We start from the raw sequence: 23488 nt of genomic DNA, 5'->3' as shown, positions 1-23488 counted from the left end.
AATGAACTCTGACACACAGACACTTAGGCTGAAATACATTCTGTTACTATCTCAGGTACCACAGGATTCCTATTGTAGTTCACCACTGCTAATAATTACTAGGGAGTTTTGTAATGTGAATATTCCTGGCACAGGTTAACAGTAGGAAGCAGAAGAATAAGCAGAAATGTCTAGAACTCTTGTCAAAAAAGGTGTGATGTATTAGAGAGTTTTGTTTCTTCTTCCTTTTAGCATCTCATCTGCATCATTGTAACATGTGTTAAGCAGATCTCAGATTGGAAAAGCAAATGAAAGATGAAATACAGCACATTATTTACCTGCTAAGCTAAAATGTTTGAAAGATAAGGCTGCCTGCCTAGTACTGGCACTTTACTTTCATTAATCTCTGAGTTGTATACCTTACACTTATGAATTCCATGATAAGTACTCTTCTTGTCAACATGTCAGTGAAAATGGGAGTTCTTTTTTGTCTCCACTGTCAATAATGTCTTATTAATTAGTGCCTGGAAGTGCCAATTGAAATCAAGATCCCTTTCCCTAGGTGCTGCACTTAAATGTGAAACAACTGTCCCTGTTCTCAGCAGTCTACAATCGAAACCATTAAGGTAACTAAATAAAAACAGGTTCAGTCTTCTAGTTTAGGAACTTGCTAATGTTCTCAAGACCACTGATTTGTTAGTCCTTAAGATATACGCAAATGACCCCTTTATTAGAACATAGTAGTTCAGGACAGGAGTGAAACTTTTTTGTGACTTTTTTCAAAGAGCATTGTCATGTGATTGTGATAATGTGTGAATCGTGGTGTGCATGATTGGCTTAAGCAATCCTTGGATTAAGAAATCTGCAAGAAATGATCTCAACGCAGTACTAAAATGTACAGTGGTGGTGTAGTAACTTTAGTGACTGTGAGTTTGTAACAGTGGTGAACTGATGTGGAATAAGAATATGACTTTCTTATCACATGATTTAAAAGTAGAGTTCATGACAGACATTCCATGTTGATAACTAAAAGTGTGTTGGCCCTAAATAATTTTGGTAACAGACCCAGAAACCTGATTCTGTCAGAGGCTAGCGTCTGCTATTGCCATGCCGGAAGTGGGGAGGTGGAGGTTCCCATGAGCTGACTGTTTTCACTAACCTGCTCCTAGTGCTGGGAAAAGAGTCTCTGTGGCCTTGGAGGCGTCAAGGCCCTGTACACACAGTTCCCAGCAGTAAGTGGAGGGAGGGATGCTAGCCTGGGAGGGATCTATGTGTCTATGCTGTTGCAATGCCTTATTCTGGACTAAGACCTTTGTAGGATGTCCATCATAAGATGGTTTTTTTACTTGCTCTGTTTCTGTATCATATTGCAATAACATTATATATATTTTTCCTAATAGGTGCTTTACATTTCCAGTGATGAATTGTTCAAAAATGTTTTCTCTCATAACTGACCCCCTTCTTTGGCTGTTTGTTCTTTGAATTTAGACACCATTTGACATTACAGCAACCACAATATGTTTTTTTCCTTTGTCTTGAATTTCTTGTCATAATTTTATTTTGTTTATTCATCATGTAATCATAATTTATATAATCATGTAGTCATAATTTATATAATCAATTTTATTTCTTATATTAATGTCACAATAAGCATCAACTGGAGATATGAATGACTTATTCTATTTCTGCACTGAGACCATATTCTTACTAGTCCATTCCTCAAAATACGAGTGCTGTCTTGCCTTTGAATAGTTTGTATGGTTTCTTAGTCCATAAATATTTATGGATTCCATCTTTAGTATCAATTGTCTCCAGTTAGATGTTCCTTCTATTTGGATTTATTATTCAATCTGATAGACTAGTGTGGCTGCTTGGCTGTACAGTTTGATATTTGGTACGGCTAAACCTCCTCTTTGTTTTTTCATTCTGTAATATTTTAAATCCTATTCTTGGTTTCTTCCCACTCCATATAAAATTATTTATCATTTTATGCTATTATTAAGATCTTTTCATTTATATGAATTGGTAACATTTGAAACAGAAAATTCAGTGCTGGTAATATGTTTGTTTTGACAGCAGAAACTCTTCCTAACCACGAAATTTTCAATCTTTCCCATCTTTGTAAATCTTCAGTAACGCTTATTCGGACTTTTTGACAATTATATTTATATAGGTTATCATTTTGCCCTGTTATATATATTTCCAAATATTTTATCATTTTTATTCCAAATCTAATTATTTGTTCCATTATATATTTCAAAGAAATGTTTGGTTTTTATTACTGATATAACAACATCATCTGCGTAGCTTTTCATCTTGAATTCTTCTTTATCTACTTTTATTCCAGCAGTTTTGGTGTCTTGTCCAATTTTTATAGCCAATATTTCCGTTGCCAAAATAAATAATAGTGGTGATATTGGACAACACTGTTGCGTTCCTTTTGCTATTCTATTTTTCCCTGTTAAAGAGCTGTTTTCTAATATTCTAGCTTGCTGGTCTGCATAAATACTTTGCATCCAATTTAAAAATTCAGTTCCACATTTCATATTTTGTAGTGCTTTCATTAAAAATAACCAAGACACATTATCAAAAGCTTTCTCTGCATCCAAAAACATAAATGATGTTTTTTCCTCCATTTCTCCATGAATACTCAATTGCATTAATCAGATATATGTTATCTTTCAAATCCTGTTTGATCTTCATGAATTAGGTCTGAAGTTATTGGGCATGTTTTGATACCATTTCTAGATAAAGTATTCTTGCTTTAAAAGGCAAAAAAGAAAAAAGTCAGATCTACATGGATAGTCATGGGTCACTCAGTTCTTCTTTTTACCCCTCCAAAAAGTCTGCATAAGATCTGCATAAGATGGTAACCTGTGGGAGTTGGGGGACAGTGGGAATTTGCCTCTATTTTCCTTATGTACACCTGTCACTTCCAGTGCAACTTGGAAGTGATGATGATGTGGAAATTATGTCATTGACCAGTAGGGTTGCCAGGTTCCCTTACACTCCCAACGGGAAGGGTGGACTTAGCTGGCACTCACCTTTGTTGCTGACTTTGCACATGTGCGCACAGTGCACGAGTGCTCCCTGAGTAGTGTGATGACATCACTTCTAGGAAGTGATAGCATCATGTAGGGCCTGGGAGCACTCCCACTGCAAAGCACTGGAGAGCTCCTGCGAGGCCTGTTCCCCACCTTAACCCCCTGATGGCCAAATAAATGGTGGCGGGGGGCAGAGGGTGGTAATGGGAAATCCTTCGCCCCCACTGGGGGACATGGGATCCCTATTGATCAAGGCCACAGGAGCACCCATTTCCTTGGCTTGCGTCTTTCCCCGAGAGTGTATGCTTCCTCCTGCTGATCAGCTGACAATGAGTAGGCAGAGGCATGAACCTCCAGGAGTTTGCCTGCTATTGGAAGGCACCTGGCAAGCCTACTTAAGATCACATATCAACTCAGTATCGCTTATCTTACCTCCAGCTCTACAGATAGGCAGGCCAGGCTAGGCCCTTCCCTTCCCTTCTCTTTCCTTTCCTTCCTTGTTGTGGATATAATGTGGCACAGCAAATCTGGTGCCCTTCAAGAATGCTTTTCTAATTTCACCGGTGCTCAGCTTGCTTATTTCTTAACAAATGCTTTCTTGTTAAGCCCAACCAGGGAAGTTCTATCCCAAGAAATTTTCATTAGACATATTTGTGTGTGTGTGTGTGTGTGCATGTGCCATCAAGTCACAACTGACTCCTGGTGACACCAGCAAGGGGTTTTTACAGAAAGTGAGGAGCAGAGGTGGTTTGCCATTGCCTTCTTCTGCACAGCAACCACAGTCTTCTTTGGTGTTCTCCCATCCACATACCAGCCCTGCTTAACTTCTGAAACCTGTCAAGATTGGGCTATACCATGCTGTTCCACCACTCCACTCAGACATATAATACTGTTTTATTTGGAAAACAGAGGGGCAAGAATGTTGCCCCAGATTCTGTAGGGACTGGGAGACTTAAGGCACATCAGTGCAATAATGTTCTTATAAAGAGGTCTTTGCTGGATCCTTGACCATGGTATTTGCTCTCTTGCATTTATGGTTAGAAAAATCTTTGACAAGAGGTTCTGGAAAGACTTTTGCCAGACTGTCCCCAGAGAGATATGCTTAAGATCTGTTGAGAAGTTCCTTGGCTTTTCCTCCAGCAGAACAGAAATCTCTTGTGATTATGAAGCAGCAGTTGGAATATAACACTAGGATCATATCAAGTTTGATTAAAAAATCACCGTGAAAATATACAAGATACTTGCTCATTTTTGTTGCCTGCTACAATGCACAGAGAATGAAACAGAAGAACTTCCCTTCAATAAAAGCTGCTTTAGAGAAGGCATTTAAAAATGGTTGACAGAGAGCGTGATATCTCCTGATTGAGTAAAATTAGGAAACATGAAGCAGTTCTTATTTTTTTGAAGTGTTGAGCATGCATGATATCATCTTAATATATATTTTTTGATTTTCAGAAAGAAATTCCTTTTATGTAGTTCTTCCTTACACCTAGCTCTCACGCTATATCCTATGGGCAACATACCATTCATTAGAAAATTTCTCATTTTGTACCAATCTTTCCAGAGAAATTTAGTTTATTAAGGTTTTCCAAATGAGATATTATCAACTGCCACAGAGAGATCCGGGTATTTGAGCAGTTTACATCCTTCTGCATAAGCAGGATGCAGGATAAGTTATGGTAATCTCTCTTTGTTCTGGAGTAAGATAGAAAGAAGTGGTATTTTCTGTTGCTACTGTGCCTTCTGATTAGTTTTTGGTAGAAAATAGGACTCTATCATATATGGCGCCTAAGTAGCCATAGTCTGCTTACAGGAAAAGAACATAGTCTCTCTTAGAAAATTGTTTTTATGTTAAATAATAAGCAAATGGTTTATGTATTCATAAAGGTTGTATAAAAAGCATGAATTGTGATAGTATGGTGGAAATTAGGCAGCAAGTCAATGTATAGAGAAGCTCGTTAAGCTGCACATGGATGCATAGCAAGAACACTTTCCTTTCAAAATGTAATTGTAATGGTGACTGTGTGGCATGCTTTTGTCCTATGTATTACTGTCCTAATGCCAGCTGTTTTCTGCAAACGAATGAAAGCCTAGTACTTGGCTGTAGCAGAATGAGAGAACAGCTGCCTACAGTCATGCTGCCCTTTTGGGTTCTGGCTGTCAGTATCCTGGTTTTCATGAACACAGATGTTAACAAAGCAAAGACAAGAAAATGCCAGTTTCAAGTGTCCTTTTCAGCACAGACCTGGATCTGCTTAAGCATATATGGATCCTGCCTATTTACAACTGGAGATTAATAATGGGGAAACTGCTAGAAATTGTCAGACACCAAATATATCACATGACATTGTCTGTGTCCTATAGTCTAATAATGCAGAAATGTCTGAATGATACTGAACTGGTGACAGAGTTGCTGACGGTAAGCCTATCAAAGACTGAGAGGACAAGAAAGATTCAGATTTTGCTACACTGGTTCACTCATGGGTGTGGGTGTGTATTGTTACCAGAACTGCTCTTTTTGAATGGGGAATTAACTAGCAGTCTGGAACTAAATTTAGTGCGGATCTTTTAACCAGTATATACAGGGGTCCCTCTCCAGACGCTCATGCAATAAAGAGGCAGACTAAATAAAGATACAAAGTGTTTTACTAAATAATGTGGCGTATTCATGAACTAGCACATGCATACAACATTACACACAAGAGCTAGGAAAACAGAGTAGGAAAATAGAGACGGTTGTATTAGCGGGATAGCCCACTTGAGAGCGATGAAGTTGGGCATACTCACAATCCTGATGCGGAGCAAAGATGTAGCAGCGAGATGAGGTGGTCTAATGCCTGCACTAGATCCGAAATAGAGTGACAGCAAGGGGTCTGGATAGGAATGGCATGTGCCCGGCTGGGATCAGGAGAGGAATGGCACGCGCACCATGTGGCCTGGGAGACCAGCTTTAATACCCCAAAACGTACCCTGGGGCTGGTGCAGTTTCTAGTGGTTCTCACGGGTGAAACAAAGGTTTTAATGGTTCTACAACTACCCTAGATGGGCTGCTTTAGGAATCTGATTATATTATTGTGACACCTTGGGAAGAGGGGACAAAGGAGGGAGGGAGATATCCGGGCGTGTTGAATGGATGTTCCAGCGGACAGGGCTTGTCCCGACGTCATTGTCTCTGGAATGCGGAGGCTGCTTTGAGATGCATTCTCTAAGTGCTTGGGATGGTCAGCACTTAGCTTCTTCTCTGGGGCGGCTATTAAGATATGCAGAGCTGGGTGATGCTCGCCGCTGCGGATGTGGTCTGCTCGCTTCTCCGAAATGGCTTCTCTCAGCAGGCTGCTTCTCTGGGTCTTCTGACTGCCTGGGAACATGGCTGCCGGCTGGGCATGACTGGAGCTTGCTAGCAGGCTGCCCGGTAGCGAGGGCAAGCTGGGTGACTGGCCCCTCGGGAGGCTCCAGATGGGAACTGGCCAGGGGGCGCCTGGTCGGGCTCGCTGGAGGTCTCCTTGGCTGGCACCTGGCTGCTAACAGTGCGGGTTGGGGCCCAGGTGAGGCAGGCTTCCATGGAGGCAGGAAACAGCACGTACAACACAGTCCATAGCAGGAATAGGATACAGGCACGGTCCGTGGTAAATAAACTGGCAGGAAATAGACATGTGTGGTGGGGTCCAGACACGCAGGAAAGTCAGGATACTGGCATGGGCAGTGCTGCCTAGAAAGAGAGTCTCTAGTGTAGTTTTAGTCCACAGCTTTAGTCCCTAGCAGAGGCAGGAATAGGCATAGTCCATAGCAGATAACGATGCAGGCAGGAGACAGACACGTGTGTTAAAGTGCACACGTGCAAGGCAGTCTTTGGTGTAGCAGTAAAACAGCAACGCAGGAAACTCAAACACAGTTCATGGCAGGCCTTAAAGCAGGAGAGGGGGGCTACTTGGCAACAGTATGTATACGTTTTATCTATATATCTTGTTTAAAATATTTATCCCTTCTACAAATGCAAAGAGTTCTGAAAGCAGCTTACAACAATTGTAAAAAATACAGTAACATCAAGAGTACATAATTACTAAACCAATGCAGCAGTACAAAATCAGTGGGTCAATATGCTACAAAAAACCAAGTCAAACATCATGAAAGGCCTGTCTGAATAAAAATGACCTGATGCCTAAAACTGAACAGAGTAGGCACTAGAAGAATTGGTGCTTGGTGAAAGTTCCATAAATGAGCTGCTACAGCTGAGAAGTGTCTTCTTCTAGAGGCTACTAGTCTAGAAGATAAAGCAGAAGATGGAGAAGCTCTATTCTCTCTGCTAAAACCAGGAGCTGATTGCAAGACAAATTATGAGCTGCTAATATCAAAAAATTGGAATAAAGCTGAAGAGAAACAGTAAAAGAATCATAGTGCCAAAATACAATCTAAATAATATTCCTGAAGAATTTAAAGTCCAGGTAAGGAGCAGATTTGCAATACTAGGTTTAACTGATCGTGAGCCAGAAGAACTATGGGCTGAAACCAGAGATATTATCAAGGAAGAATGTGCAAAGACTATTCATGTAACCAAAAGAGAGAAGCCTAAATGGATGGCTGAGGAAACTTAAAATTGCTAAAGACAGACGAGAAGCAAAAGCAAAAAGTGACAGAAATAGGGTCAAAATTCTAAATGCAGCTTTTCAGCGATTTGCATGCAGAGACAAAGAAATTTATTATAATAACCAGTGCAAAGAAATAGAAGAGAACAACAAAAAGGGAGATCTCTTCCAAATGATCCAAGACGTGTTCCAAAAGATCCAAGAAATCAAAGGGAAATTCGAGCCATGGCTTGGGATGCTGAAAGATCAGCACAGAAATACAGTATCTGATCAGAACAAAATAAAGGAAAGATGGAAACAATACACTATACAAATGGAAACTATACAAAAGAGATGGAAGGATGACAGATACTTTTGTTGAAGAATCCTTTGATGAAGAACCAGAAATCCTAGGAAGTGAAGTAAAAGATGCACTCATGGCAATTGGGTGAAATAAAGCACCTGGAGTAGATGGAATACCAATAGAGCTATTTCAAGCTACAGAAATGGAATCCATCAGAATCTTAACAAGAATCTGCCAACAAATATGGAAAACAAAACAATGGCCCACGGATTGGAAATGCTCAGTCTACATTCCAATTCCAAAAAAGGGGATGTCAAAGAGTGCAGCAACTATCGGGCAATCACCTTAATTTCCCATGCAAGCAAAGTGATGCTCAAAATTCTACAGCAAAGACTCTTACCATATATTGAATGAGAAATGCCAGATGTTCAAACTGAATTCAGAAAAGGAAAAGGCACCAGAGATCACATTGCAAATTTATGATAGCTAATGGAACATAGGAAATTTCAGAAGAAAATGAGCCTGTGTTTTTTAGAGCACAGCAAAGCTTTTGACTGTGTGGATCATGAAAAGCTATGGAGAGTCATAAAAGAAATGGGAGTGCCACAACATCTGATTGTTTTGATGCACAACCTGTACTTTGGACAAGAGGCTACTGTCAGGACAGAATATGGGAAACAGAATGGTTTCCAATTGGCAAAGGTGTCAGACAAGGATACATATTCTCTCCCTACCTGTTCAATCTCTATGCAGAGATATATCATAAGGAAAACTGGATTAGATCTAGAAAGCGGTGGAGTGAAAATTGGTGGAAGGAACATTAACAATTTGAGATATGCAGATACCACATTACTGGCAGAAAACAGTAAAGACTTGAAACGACTACTGAAGAAGGTTAAAGGAGAAAGCGCCAAAGCAGGATTACAGCTGAACAGCAATAAGACAAAAATAATGACTACTGAGGAATTACATAATTTTAAAATTGACAATGAGGAAATTGAAATTGTTTAAGATTTTCTATTCCTTGGCTCAATCATCAACCAAAAGGTAGACTGCAGTGAAGAAATCAGAAGGAGATTGAGACTAGACATGGGCACAAACCACAAAAAAACAGAACCGAGCGGTTTGTGGTTCATGGTGTTTTCACGAACCAGGAACCACAAACTCCCACAAACTGGGGCAAGTTCATGGACCAGTTTGTGGTTCATGGGGTTTAAATGCCCCTTTCTGGCCGCTTAGCAGCGGCAGGGAAAAGGGCATTTAAATCCCCGGATCAGCTGCTTGTTGGGGAGATCCCCAACAAGCAGCTGATCATTTAAACAGCAGGGCTGTTTAAATGGCCACTCTGAGAAGTGGGGAAATGGCCATTTAAAGAGCTGGTGAGGCTTGGCTGGCTGGCAGCTGCAGGGAAAGGGGCCTTGCTGTTTAAAACAAACCAGACGAACCAGTAGACCAGTTCATGGATGTTCATGGAAACAAACTTCCATGAACCACTGGTTCGTGAACCATGAACCAGGCTGGTTTGTGGGGGTTTTTTGGTTCGTATTCCGGTTTGTTCCCGTCTCTAATTGAGACTTGGAAGAGAAACTGTGAGGGAGATAGAGAAGATCCTTAAAAATAAAGATGTCTCTTTGGGAACCAAGATCAAGATAATCCAAACTGTGATATTCCCAATTACTATGTATGGATGTGATGTACTGCCAGACTGACAGTGTTATGGATATTATGAATGTTAACCTAGTTGAATTTGGGAAGGGTGGGCTCAAAGTTTCCTTCCATGCCTGCTCTTGGCCAATCACCTCAGAAGTTTGGATAAGGGTTTTTAGGGTGCCATGCCAGGAAATTGAACTTATCCTTCTTGGGTCTTTTGACAGCTTGACCAAATGATAAGACTTGATCCCCATACTCCATTCAGTTTTCAGCTGTGTTGTAACTTAAGGATTTTTATTGCATCTCACAGATGTGTGCGCACATGTGTTTTTTCCTAAGGCACATTTCAGCCTCTCAGTGAAGGGGGCAATATACAGAACAAAGATGAAGACCTTAATACATGGGCAATTTCAAATATATTGAAAACTGATGAACTTGAAACAGGTAGTTTATTTATTTATTTACATTATTTATAGTCCACCTTTCTCACTGAGATTCAAGGTTGATTACAAAATGTGAGTCAGCACAGTCAATTTCAAAGATATTGTTGGAGTTGGAGAATAGTAATTAATATACCTTGTCTGCATTTGCAGTTTCTGTTGATTTCTACTTAAAGATCCATTCCATACTCCAGAGGTGGTAACACTTTTGTTTTCAGGAACTCTGAAGATCCCATGATAAGGATTCAAGGAACCTCAATGTCCAGACCAATTATGGCAAACAATCTTCCCTGTAAGAAAGCTTGCCTGTTGTCTTGACTCTTTCTTTTGATGTGTGAGTGCAATTCTGACATGCCTTCAGGTCTGATATACTAATAGTGGGACAAACCAAGCCTGCCGGCACCTCACGGTAAACAAGTGACATAGAACACTCCCCAGAATATGTTGAAACTTGCAGGTTCTTGCTTGGCAGGTGTGCAGGGCTTCTTCAGCAGGTGTATTTGTGCAGGAAGGATTGCTTGAAAGCAGGGCTGGTTCTCCAGTCAAGCAGCTGAGCCCCAGTGGTGCAGACATAAAATGCTGAATTACTGGCACACTGCTAGGGCTTACTTTGCTCTCAGCCACCAGTGGCACAGTTTGGTGAGAGCGTTTGGTGTAGTGGTTAAGAACACAGGATTCTAATCTGGAGAGCCGGGTTTGATTCTCCACTCCTCCACTTGATGCCAGCTGGGTGACCTTGGGTTAGTCACGGGCGGCTCTCTGGAGCTCTCTCAGCCCCACCCACCTCACAGGGAGTTTTGTTGTGGGGGTAATAATGACATACTTTGTAAACCGCTCTGAGTGGGCATTAAGTTGTCCTGAAGGGCGGTATATAAATCAAATATTATTGTTATTGTTATTGTTATTGTTATTGTTATTGTTATTGTTATTGTTACTACTACTACTACTACTACTACTACTACTACTACTACTACTACTACTACTACTACTACTACAGGAGGGGACCAGTGATGTGGCTTACACCCACCATAATCTCACAGACCTGTGCTGCCCCCAGCTGAGTTGGAACTGAGTCTTTGAAGAGCTGCCTGCACCACTGGAGCTCAGCTTGCTTCTGATATTCACCAGCTTGGAAGGACAATGAATGTAGTTTATACCCTTCATTGCCTCTTAAATGAACTTGCTGTTGCCAGCTGGATCTGCTCTGAGTGCACTCATGCAAGGCTTCTTCTGGTGTTCCCTCCACAGAAGAAAACAGGGCATTTGACTGGAGTTGCAGTGATGAGGTGCATTGCAAGAAGATGGGCAGACCCACTGGACACTTTCTACCACCCCCACCCCCGCCATACTGGCCATGAAAGCAGACCTAAGGCCTTTCAAAGCCCTTAGTCCTTTCTGGTGTCCTGAAGTCAGCAACAGTCTTACGGATGCCTGCTGGAGGTCTCTGTGTTTGTAGCAGGGGCATCAGAAATCTAAAACACCTGGGCTATTTTTACGCCTTGCGGGCTCCTTCTAGTATGCCAGGGTTCTTTCCTCAAGGCCAGAAAGGAGAGTAGGGAGAGTTGGGGGTTATCCAAATGGCTACACAAGTTTGTCCCCTGGTGCCTAGAGGTTTCCTTCTGAGCATGTGCAAAGTACAAACCAAACAATACCAATAGGGCTAACGTATGCACGGTAATCTTGCTTCCTCTCTATACTGGGGGTGTTGTTCCTCACTACTGGGGGAGAACAACTTACTGGGGAAGGGAGATCTCGCAACCTTTCTGTGTTATAACCTGATCTAGTGGGGAATCAACATCACTTGACCAGCCTCAAAGAAACCACTGAGCTAATTCATTTACTGATGTTAGAAAGGATTTACTAGTCAGATAAACATACAATGGAATAGCTACAAATGCATCAGTTAATGCCCCAACTACCACAATTACAGAACAGCAACTGAGACAGTTAGACTTCCAGCTTCTCATCAATAAATCAGATGTAGATGCCAATCTCTGACCTCTAAGATTGAACACAAGGCTTTGTCAAAACTACATACAAAAGCAAAGGAACAGTTACTGAGGCAAACATTAGAAAAACTAGAATAAAGAAAATGTACACAAAGAGAGGAATGTTGACCAACATGCATGCTATAAGAAAGAGGAATTTGTTTTTAAAAATGAGGCTTTGAATTTTAAGTCTTCCTATAGTGTTTAAGTGTGGGTGTGAAATAAAACCATGCAACCTGTATTGACTCCTGAAGAAAAAGGCAGTCGGGATGCTCTTCCCTTCAGGCCTCAAGAGGGGATCTTCAGATTTGGTGGTTTGCAAGCAGGGTGAACAAGGTGACCAACGAAGATGAAGAATGGTACAAAGTGTACTCCAGCTACTTCTTTTTGAGATTCCCTTTATACCTAGGCAACCCATATAACATGTAAATGAGGTCACTGAATATGGACACTTGGTGCATCTCTCTGTATCAGTTGGATGTTCTGAGTTAATTTGGGCATTACTGGGCTAAGATTTCTATATGTGTCAGGAAGACAGGGAGAAATCTGACTGATAAGCCGTAAGAATTGCCTAGATACTGAAGTCTGTGTACCTTGGGTTCAGGCTTTGATGCTTCTCTTTCCCTAACACCTTATGTGCTAGCGCTACAATGTGGAGAGGATGTGATATCGTAAGAGAACTCTTAGAAGTATAAAGCTTACATCCTGACAGCTTTGAAAAAGAGAAACATCTTGATACAGATCACTATCAGCTCCAATGTTATCATATTTGTGCTGACACCTTTCCATTTGGTGTGTTTTACAAGAGAAGATGCTGTAAATGCAAAAGACTCTTTCCCTTGTTGTCTCAAAATGTCAGTATATTGGTGGCACATAAAAGAACTGTGATCTCTTTAAATCAAGGCAGAGTTACCAGTTTATTTTAGGAGTTCGGTGTGGAAACCTTTAAATCTTATAAAAATAAGGACAATAGCTACCGATTTCTAAAATATTAATCTTTGTGCCCTGGTGCAGGAAAGATGGCTGTTGATGATAAAAGGAGTGGTTGATAGAGTGAACAACCTCGTCTTCTGTGAAGTCATCTTCCTCTTCTGTGCATGTGAGGTGTGGGGAGGTCATTATAGAACGCTCCGCTACCTGTGGCCAGAGTGCTGAATTCCTCCCCAGATCTCATGAGTCCAGTTCCTTGGGGCAAGATGGGGATGTTCCAAGCACTCCCTATATTCCTCATACCCTTCTGCTTGCCTTGTGAGCTGGGTTGTCCCCAGTTCTCTATGGCATTTTTCATAGTTGGCTTGTCTAAGCATTCCTGTGAGATAGATACTGTAACATCACATTGAGCTCCTAATTTTTTTTCAAGCTTTGCATAGAGGAATAGAGATTGGTTGACATTGGGAGGAAGGGGCTATCTAGTGGATGAGAACAGGCAGTTGGTTGTGTGCTGCTGGGACACCTGGGTTCTTTGCCCAGGAAGGTGGGGACTATGAGGTATTTGGGAGCAGGAGAGATGGGTGATACTGCTTACTGCTAGAACTTACTCCCAGCTTATGACAGCATAGGAGGAGGCAACTGGAGTATTTTGCTTTGGGTGACAAAATACCTTAAACTGGTCCTGCTCTGTAGTAGAAAGCTTGAATACATTTGCCTGTAATTAATGCTATGGAATACTAGGCTTGGGGGATCTTGAGATGTAGTTGGGCCAAAGTACATGTGAAGGGAAGTTCCATGTTTGTCCTGATTTTTTAAAACTAAAAAGCAGTCAGAGGAGCTGAAATCAGAGCAGAGGATTGGCAGTCACTTCCTGTATTTTCTGCTGAAACTCCTTCCTTCCCCCAAGCTGTTTTTCTCAGAGCCAAACTACAAGTGACGTCTTACACAGGTTGGACACTAGTCGGCTTCCCTCAAGTTTTGATGGGAAATGTAGGCATCCTGGTCTTGCAGCTGTAATGGAGAGCCAAGCTGTAAAACCAGGGCGCCTACATTTCCCATCAAAACTTGAGGGAAGCTGACAAGTGTCCAACCTGTGTAAGGCGTCACTTGTAGTTTGGCTCTCAGTCTGGGGGACAAGACAGCCTCCAGTTCTCTTACAGTGAATAGTGGATTGAAAAGAAGCTTGGGTAGGATATGACTGTGAATGCTGCCCTCTGCTTCCGATTTAGCCTCCTAAGACTCTTTTTGATTTTGTTTTGTTTTTTAAAGTTGGGCAGAAGAAGAGCAGAACTGCCAATCATGTGTAATTTGACTTTGAGACCACCATCCTTGCTGTGTGTGTCATGTTGACATTGAGTTGGGTGGGGTGAAAGGAAAATAGGATGAGGCTGCGGGTTTGAAAAAAGAAAGTTCTGTCAAAAGATATGCACAATTCTGTTACGGCATGGATTTATGTCAGGCATCTGTCATATACAACAAAGAAATCTTGTAAAATTTCAGCCAACTGTGGTTGCAGATAAACAGTAAAGTGTGAATAGATGTTGTCCTTGTTTGCCATCTGCAGAGAACAGTAGCATTTGAAGTCACTGTAGACATCTGCATCATTTGTTTGTGTTATTAATAAGCTACCTAGCAATGAACAGATTTAGTATATAGTAGATACGGAGAAGGGAGTGGACCCCATATCCCAATACCTATGAATCTTCTTTTGTATTTAAAGCCTCTACTGATTTTATCTTAGCCACATGAGAGCCACCATACTGAGCGTACTTCACATTGCATCTTCAGCAATGCTGGAAATTCCAGGTCACGCAGAGGGACAAGTAATGTGTCATTTTCCTGTACCAGCATCAGCTCAGCCTTGTGCACTCAACAGTGCTAACCATCTTGTGGATATGTTAACAACAACCACAACAATAACAACAACAACAACATTCAAATTTATATACTGCCCTTCAGGCCAACTTAATGCCCACTCAGAGCGGTTTACAAAGTATGTCATTATTATCCCCACAACAAAACAACCTGTGAGATGGGTGGGGCTGAGAGAGCTCCAGAAAGCCATGACTAGCCCAAGGTTACCCAGCTGGCTTCAAGTGGAGGAGTGGGGAATCAAACCTGGTTCTCCAGATTAGAATCCACACTCCTACCACTACACCAAACTGGCTGTCAAAACTCATCTAGAATTTCTGATATCAACTAGAGCTGGGTGAGAAACCAATGCTCTGCAAACAGCTCCCACACTAAGGTAATGTCAGACGTGTCCCTAAAAGGTTCTTTGCTTCTTCATCCAGTTTCCCTTCAGAGTTCACACAAGTCCATCAACCCCACCCACCTTGAACACTTAGACATATAGGAGCCTTTAAATCAAGCTTATGCTCTTGGGTGCCGGACTTTCATTTTGACTTGTATTCATCTGCTCCTCAGACTGCTCCTGCATAGCCTGCAGGTGTTTCTCCTGTATATAGAATATTTTGATGTTCGTTATTGGAAGTCTGATGTGAGTGGGCCTTGGGAGTAGCATCCCTTGTAACATTACTGGTAAAGGTCTAGATATAAGTGGGAGAATGGCTGCTGAGGGTTGAAGAAATAAGGGAAGTGATTGTGGAAAAGGCCAGTCCCAGAAGGTTACTGAGCAGGTAGTATCACAGGTAGAGGGGAGACCACGTAGAAAATTTATGAATCAACAAAACAGCTGCTTGTTGGCTTAGACACCTGAGGGTTTTGTGTGTGTGTGTGTGTGTGTGGAAGCAGCCAATAATGAAGATACCCATGATGCAGCAAATATTGATGGGGTAGGATGAAGTTGGTGAAGTATTGCTCTAGGCTGAAGGGAGAAAAAACTCAAGATGAACATGCTGGTGCTGAATTAAGTCTCACTTCCACAACATGCAGGCTTATCTAGTTTAACAACAAGAGGGGGAGAGGGTAATGCTGAGTTGCTTTTGTTTTCAAAGCTTATCAAAATAAATTGACATTGATCTCCATTGTGGTTAAAAAAAAAGAGGAGGAGAGTCATGGGGAAAGAGTTTTCCTTCCTCTTCCACAAGTCTATCATGCTGTGAAAATTACCTTTATGCTGAGCTTGAAAATCCCATTCAACCTTTAGGCTCCTTCCTAACAAGATGGTGGTGTGTAAATTTCTTAGTCCCTGTATGAGCACTCTCCAAATGCTGGGAGGAATTTTGCTTTAGGATGGCTTTTATAGCAAAGAAGGAATAGCTGGCTAATGTACACCAGTCTCTCCTGTGGCTGCTGCTGCTGGGATTTAAAGTGTATGTCTGACAGACTCATGCTGCTCACAGTAATGGATACTTTGGATCTGGAGCCTCCACCCAGTTGGCTAGGACGTGCTGTGTGCATGTTCAAAAGAGGGCCAGAGAAAGATTGAGGCATGTTGCTGGGACTGGGTTTCATAAAAAAAAACCCTTTAAATTCAGTCCCATCATTTCTGAGCTTTAGCACTTATTTTTTCATGCCTTGTGTGTACCTTTTCTAAAAAGTGCGTGTCAATGACAGTGAAGCTGGGGGTGGTGTAGCTTGTGTAGGAGTGAGGGAATGGAAAGCAGTTTGGGATGCAAGTTTTTTTTTTCCAGAGAAAGAAGGCATGCAAGGCAGGCTTGGGAGCTTTCTCTCATCCTGTCTCTCACAACACCTTGATCCATGGAGAAGTGTATTGCCTGTGACATCTGTGTAATCAGACTGCTAGAATTTAGGAGCCAGTGCTAAATTCACCACATTGTCTTCCAGGAGTTCCCTTGAGATTAAGTCAGTGTATGTGCTAAAAAAACAGCTATTGAGTTAAGTGGCTATAAAATGCTTAGAATTGCCAGGACGTATTCTTGGAGTGACACATCAGAGAGAAAATTAGGACCAGCATATGAAGTAAGAATGGGCTAGTGGAAACCTAGAGCAGAGATTGGTCAAGGATGTTACGTAGGTGTAATGCATCATTACTGAAACCTGTCATTATAACATAGCTTGTTTTTTGCTCACTTGGGTGTTTTCCACAGGGCTGTGGGCTTCTGTAGTTTCCCCATGCAGCTGCCAGTTCAGCACAGTGGTAATGGGGCTTCCACATGGTAGGCTTCCCTGCATTTATAAAGATTTGTCGACTCATTCCTCTGAATTCCCAACTTACGTTGTTTAAAAAAGAAGTCTGAAGTGGAGCTATAAGAAGAAAGACATATCTCTGCAACAAAAAAAGCTAGAGACTCTTTTTTTAAGAAAGAAAGTTTGGGATATATCAATTGCTGATTTTTTTTAAAAAGGAGCTCTAGTGGCAGGGGAAGATCGGAACTTTCTTGTCCACATGGGTGCCACCCTGACTTTGCAGCAATCTCTCTCCCCCAAAATATCACCACAAAACAGGTTTACTACATTGCAAGAAAGCAGGGAAAGCCTGGGAAGAGCATGGAAACACCATGATGCTGTGGGGAAGTGGGAGAAATCCTCGTCACAATAGTATCCAAGCCAGGCAAACAAGTTATGTACAAATATTCTTGCTTTATTATAATTTTGTTAGAATGAGGTTGAGGTACTGTTCACTGTAAAGGTGTGTTTAGGTTATCATTTCTAGAGTAATAGGGGCAACTGACTCATTGATATTATTGTAGCATGAATGATTAACTAGCGTTCCTAGTCTGATATTTATACAAGTGTAGTACAGTAAGCTAGGGCCCTGACCTGAATAGCCCAGGTGAGCCTGATCTCATCAAGTCTCAGAAGATAAGCAGGGTCATCTTTGGTTAGTAATTGGATGGGAGACCTCCAACAAAGACCGGGGTTGCAGACGCTGGAAATGGCAAACCGGTTCTGTTAGTCTCTTGCCATAAAAAACCCACCAGGGCTTGCCATAAGTCAGCTATGACTTGAGGGCACTCTCCACAAATAAACCAGGAGCTATTGGTGAGGGGAGTATTTCTGTATGTGTGTTTGTGTATGCCTCATCATTGTTGTTTTAGAAAACTTACAATTGTAGCATGCATGAGTTGGGGAAAATATTACTCTGCACCAGTAATGTTGCAGAATTATCTTTTGGATACCTGTGATTGCCATACACTAAATGGCTGTCATACACTTAGTGGTTGCACTAAGAGCTAGTTTAATCCCCTCCCTGTGGTAGTACTTGAAATACTACAAAAATGAGTAAAACAGTTTTGATGAAACATCATAATGGGAAATAGGAAAAAATAATCTCTTTTCACAGGCAATGACAACTGCCTCCATGTCTTGTCTCTGTATACAGTCTATACACAAGAGGAAAATGGTCTTCTGTCCCTTCATGTGGGTGGGAAACTAGATAGATGTGCGAAACAAAAGATGGGAAGAAAATTTAATCCAACATCAGGCAGGCCTTAAAGGAAAGACAACCATTGTGCTTTCTGTCTCTCAGCACATTTTCTGTCAAAAACCAGAGAAAACCACCATGGAATCTGATGGCATTACCTCATACAACACAAAAAAGGGGGAGGGGAGGTTCTTTCAAGCTGATCAGACTAGCAAGTCAGGTGGAAAACCCAGCATGTTGAGCAGGTGGGCAACGTCTCTCTGACGTCCCGGCTTGAAAGGCACCACCTACAAAGATAAACAAAAGAGAACAACATTTATCAACTCACCTTTAACTGTGGGAACTTACCTTTTGGACATTTTCCCTGCTCTTGATTTTTCTCCTGCACCAGTTGGATTATCAAGATTACATGGTTGATTTATAAGTAATTGATGCTGTACAGGGTATTGGCGGCTTGTATGGTTGTTGCATATGCACTTTACCTTCATGTTTTCATTTAGTGGAATGTCTTTCATATACATGTCTGCTGTATTTGTGTTTGTTTAAGGATTTTGTTTAGAGCACTTTATTACTTTGTTACTTTATTATATTTATAGAGAGTAAATTGCACACTATTACTTTCACTGCATATATTTGCTTTTTTTTTCCATGCATGGTTTTCCACCCAACTTACCTTATACAACAACAATTTAAAGGGCTCTAGAAATAGTCATGGGTGGGACAACTGAGAAGTTCAGTCTCCTTTACATCTATATTTGCTCCATCCTATCCATTACTCAGTCCTTTGGGTGAGCCTACAGGTTTCTCCAGACATCCAGTAACACAGTCTATTGCAAAAGGTGGTGGAATTATGTCATGATAGATATTCTGTGTTCTTATGTCCCTCTGACCACTGGATGCCCTGGCTATATATGTAATTCTTGCTGGAAGAGGGAGTTCTTTCTGTGGATGCTTTCAGCCACTGGATACAACTAGATAGAATGGCTGGGTGTAACAGGCCTTCAACATCAGTTGAGTTGTCGTCAGCTTGAGCTGTTGCAGAATTTACACTGAGATCAGAATCCATTCTTGGGTCTAACTTGGCTTTAAGGGCAGAACAAGACCATCCCAGACCATATTCAGTCTTGTCTGCTTTTAATCTCCAGCTGTTCTCCAAAAGCAAAAATACATAATCTGCAAATTTACACTAGCAAGCTGCAGTTGAAGGGTGGGGATTAGACAGAGATATTTTTGTGATTCTATCAGCTAAATCCTCCCCCCCCCCCATTCAGTTAATTTGTTTTTACAAAAAGCCATCTATGTTATGATTCACATGTATTTAAAACTGAGATTTTGTGTTCGGCTGCCTTCTGCCTTACAAGGTAATTTTGCTCTTGATGTTTGAAACTAAGATTTCCTCTCACTCCCAAGAGGACTTAAATTCTTCAGAGAGATACATCTTTTCAGGAAACACTTGATGTTAATTTATTTAATTCCCTTCATAAAATAAAATGGCTTTATGAGATGTCTTAGTCACTTTCCTCATTGCCAATTTGATTTATGGAATAGCAACATGTCAGACAACAACATAGCTTCATGTAATGTGGACTGGGAACATTAGTGCCTGATTTCTACCACTGAAAATTGTAACAGTTGAATATCTAGAACTGCTAGTGCTGGATTATAGCCAAGGTGGGATCAGTGGGAAACCATTCTCCACTAGAAGTGGGCACGGACCAGGAAAAACCCACAGGCCGTGGGTACATGGTCCATGGTGTTTCACAAACCCACAAACCACAAACTTTTCATGGTCTAGCCCGGTTCATGAACTGATCAGTTCATTGGTCTGGGCAGGGGCCAGAGCACTTTAACCCTCCATGCTTCATCTGACTGGCTGGCCGCCAGGCAGCTGGAGCAAGGAGGGATTTAAATGTTAAACTGCTCCTGCCACCGCTTGACAGCGGTGCTGGAAGTGCTCTAACCCCACCTTGCTCCAATGAGCTTGCTAGCTTGCAGCAGGGAAATGGCCCTTTAAACACCAGCTGGCCAACAGAAGGGGACCCCCCCCCCATGTGGGCCAGCTGGCATTTAAAGGGCCCTTTCTGGGGCTAGCTGGCCTGCAGAACAGGGATACCCCCTCTGCAGGCTGGATGGCATTTAAAGGGCCCATTCCCTGCTGCTTGTGTGGCAGGGAAATGGCCCTTTTCAGGGCTAGCTGGCCCAGGGAGGGGGGATCCCCCATTCGTAGGCCAGCTGGCTTTTAAGGGCTCTTTCCCTGCCACTTGTGTGGCAGGGAAACATCCCTTTCCGGGGGCAGCTGAAGTATAAAGGGCCAGCTGAAGCCTGGAAAGGGCCCTTTAAACTCCAGCTGGCCAGGGGCGCTGGGAGGCTTTAACAGACCACAGAGCAACGGACTAGCAAAAAGGCTGTGGGTCCATGGAAAATGGGCATCCCACAACCCGCTGGTTCATGAACACTGAACCGACTAAGTCCGTGCAAAATTTTGGTCTGTTTTCCAGTCTGTGCCCACCTCTCCACCACCTCGCCACCTAAGGGTGCTTTAAAAATCAGCTGTCTTTCTTTCTTCTAACCAGAGTAGTGGTTGTGACTTGACAGTATCCAGCAACATAAGAAGAGTTTGTTTTTAGAATAGGAAAATGTCTTTCAATCAGTGATGGAGAATATGGTTGTTTTCCAGGCAAAGATCAAGGCAGCCTGACTGTGGAGCTAGACCAGGGAGAACCAATGGGCTTCCTTGGGGTGGAGCCATGCTAGATCCTAGGAAGATTATATTGCATCGTCTTCCTGTACTTTGCAATCTCATATTTCTAGTTGGAGTCATAGCAGCTGCCATCCAGCTGCTTGTAACTCTTAGTCCTAAGCTGGCAGTCAGCTTGTGACAGTTTCTCTTGCCGCTGCACCACACCCTTGGCTCAAAAGAAGACCAGTCACATTTTCTTTTACTTAACTATCTTCTGTTGATCTCCGCCATCATCCTTCTCTATAACAATCAACAGCTATATGGAAGTATTTCCAAGTCACCTTTCGATGCTTGCAGCTCTTGATCATTACTTCTGTGATGTCTTGTTGTCTGTGATCTCCTCCATGTATTCCAGCCTGTTTGCCTGTGCCTAAATAATTAATTAGAAAAAGTGCCACTGTGATCACTAAAGTGGCTGGTCGCCACTTCAGGCTATATGCTCCAAGGCAATCTTACTTTGCATGTACTAAGGTTGAGCCCTTTTGGAATAAATGAAGCTCTGAAATAAAACTACTACCTGCCAGATAAGAAATGTTAATAAACCACTGCTATGTTTGATGACAGAATACTTCTGCCAGCCAATGCTACTGGTACTCTACAACCATTAGTAACTGGGCATTGAATATCTCGTGGTCCATTTTGTACCATGCATTAGTAGTATTCAGTAGTGTAACCCAAAATGTATTTCTGTTGAAATACTACGAGCAAACTTTCCTTGATGAAAATAGTATTTCATCCCCTCAGGGAGAGAACATTGGTGTAGCTGTGCTGAAAATAGGATGACTTGAGGTGGCTTTACACATTAGCACCTGCATTTTGCTCTTCTGGTGAAAGATGCAAATGGGAACTTGCGCAGCTCCCCATGGGATATGTGAGATGTGAGATGAATCTGAATTTATAGCTGCTAGCTTCTTACTTGTAGATTATAGCAGAAACACAAAAAGTGGATGTCAGATGACATATATCCAATTCATGTAATATTTGTGACAGCCCTTTATTTACCTTGTAGTAACATTATATTGGAACTTTAATATAAGTGTTCTACTTCTATGAAAAGATTGCATGCATCAAAGTGATGGATCGGAGAAATTGCCTTGCTGAAATGGAAAACTTGTGTTGTCATTTCATGGACTTTTTTCTTTTTAATTTTTTCCTTAGTGGCACAACAGAAGGACCATTACTGTTTTGGAGAATCAAAGGCTGTATCCAGCATCATTAGCAAGGTTTGCAACAGTAAGTTTCCGTATCTTTATTGTCAGTGAGGCACCCTAAAAATTTCTAAAGGGGAAATGTGGCTTATTAACAACCACACACTTAAGCTTTAAGCAAACAATTTGGAAAAACCAAGGATGGAAATTCAACTTGCTGCTGCCTTGAATCTTCTAGTGATGTTTTGTACTAGCAGCTTTTAAACTGTATGTGTGTGTTCTTTGAACAAAATTTGGTACATTCATAGTGATACTTTTAATTTGAAGCAATATTGTCACCCAGCACACGTGGTTCTAATTCATCTGCATAACATAGGGGGGAAAGCTTGGGGGTGAGAGTTGAGCACAGTTAATTAGAAGCTTCGTTCCTTACAGATGTTGGAACAAGAGTGGGCACAGCAAAGAGAACAAAAACAGTAGGGAAGTACTCCTACAATGACCTCAGTACAAGAGACATGTAATAGAGTCTCCCCCCCCCCCCAATCTCTCATGTCTGTTCTGTAAAACCTTCAAAAATTGAATGCTTTTGATCCCCTCCTCCCCAAAGGCACTTGAGAGATTCCATGGGGGGTTTGGTGCTTGATTTATCCATGTAGCCTCTGAAAAAATACTAAGGAAATATTTTTCTTTTTCCAGCCTTTATGAAACCATTCATTGACCTCTGTCAGTCTTCTGATCTTCCCCAACCAATAAGTCAATGGAATGTTCACAGCTATCATAGAGTATTAAACCTTTCAAAATGTAGTTTAATGGTTGTTTGTGACCGCAGTACTTTCATCTGGTGTATGTACTGGGAATCTGTGTCCCTAGTATTATATTCCCATCTATCTCTTGGCCAATTTAAAGAACTTTTGTGATCTACTGTGTTCTTGTATCTGAACTCCTCTCCATGTGTTCTTCATCCTGACATTACTGCGATGAAAGAGTGGGCCATTTTCATCTAACAAGTGGGAATGTTGACATAAAATGAGGAAGTTACAAGGCCAGCCACCAATTTTGGAGGACTTTAAAAATAAATTGTCGGAGTTTTCAATTGAAGCCTTAGAAGAGTATAAGTCTGCTTAGAATTGCACTGCTAGTCATGCCACATTTGCCTAGAATTTAGAGAATGTGCACATAGATATGTGTGCAGGCTCATACATACTGTGATATATCAGTAGTAAGCCTGCACTAATTTCCACCTAGTAAGAATATAATTGTATGTACTCACATTTTCGCACACACTTGTAGCCTTTTTAAATAAAATAAATTCAAATAAAACATAAAAAGCCTTTCAGCAAATGTGACTTGTTTTGTTTAAAAAGCTTAAAAAATCCAGCCTGATGTCTGTCTGTGGCGTGTCATGTCGTGTCA

The 23488-nt window shown here is 41.6% G+C and overlaps 1 long non-coding RNA gene across 1 annotated transcript in view; it reads left to right on the top strand.

The window, feature by feature from the left end:
- Positions 1 to 23488, top strand: part of LOC129324933 (uncharacterized) — a 320063-nt gene that overhangs the window by 163824 nt on the left and 132751 nt on the right. Inside the window, exon 2 of the long non-coding RNA XR_008596567.1 lies at positions 22086 to 22160. This is a non-coding gene — a long non-coding RNA (uncharacterized LOC129324933). The remainder of the gene's footprint in view (positions 1 to 22085; positions 22161 to 23488) is intronic.

This window comes from Eublepharis macularius, chromosome 2, assembly GCF_028583425.1.
Source record: "Eublepharis macularius isolate TG4126 chromosome 2, MPM_Emac_v1.0, whole genome shotgun sequence".
In the NCBI taxonomy this organism is placed as follows: Eukaryota; Metazoa; Chordata; class Lepidosauria; order Squamata; family Eublepharidae; genus Eublepharis; species Eublepharis macularius.
This window is presented reverse-complemented; position numbering and strand designations above follow the sequence as displayed.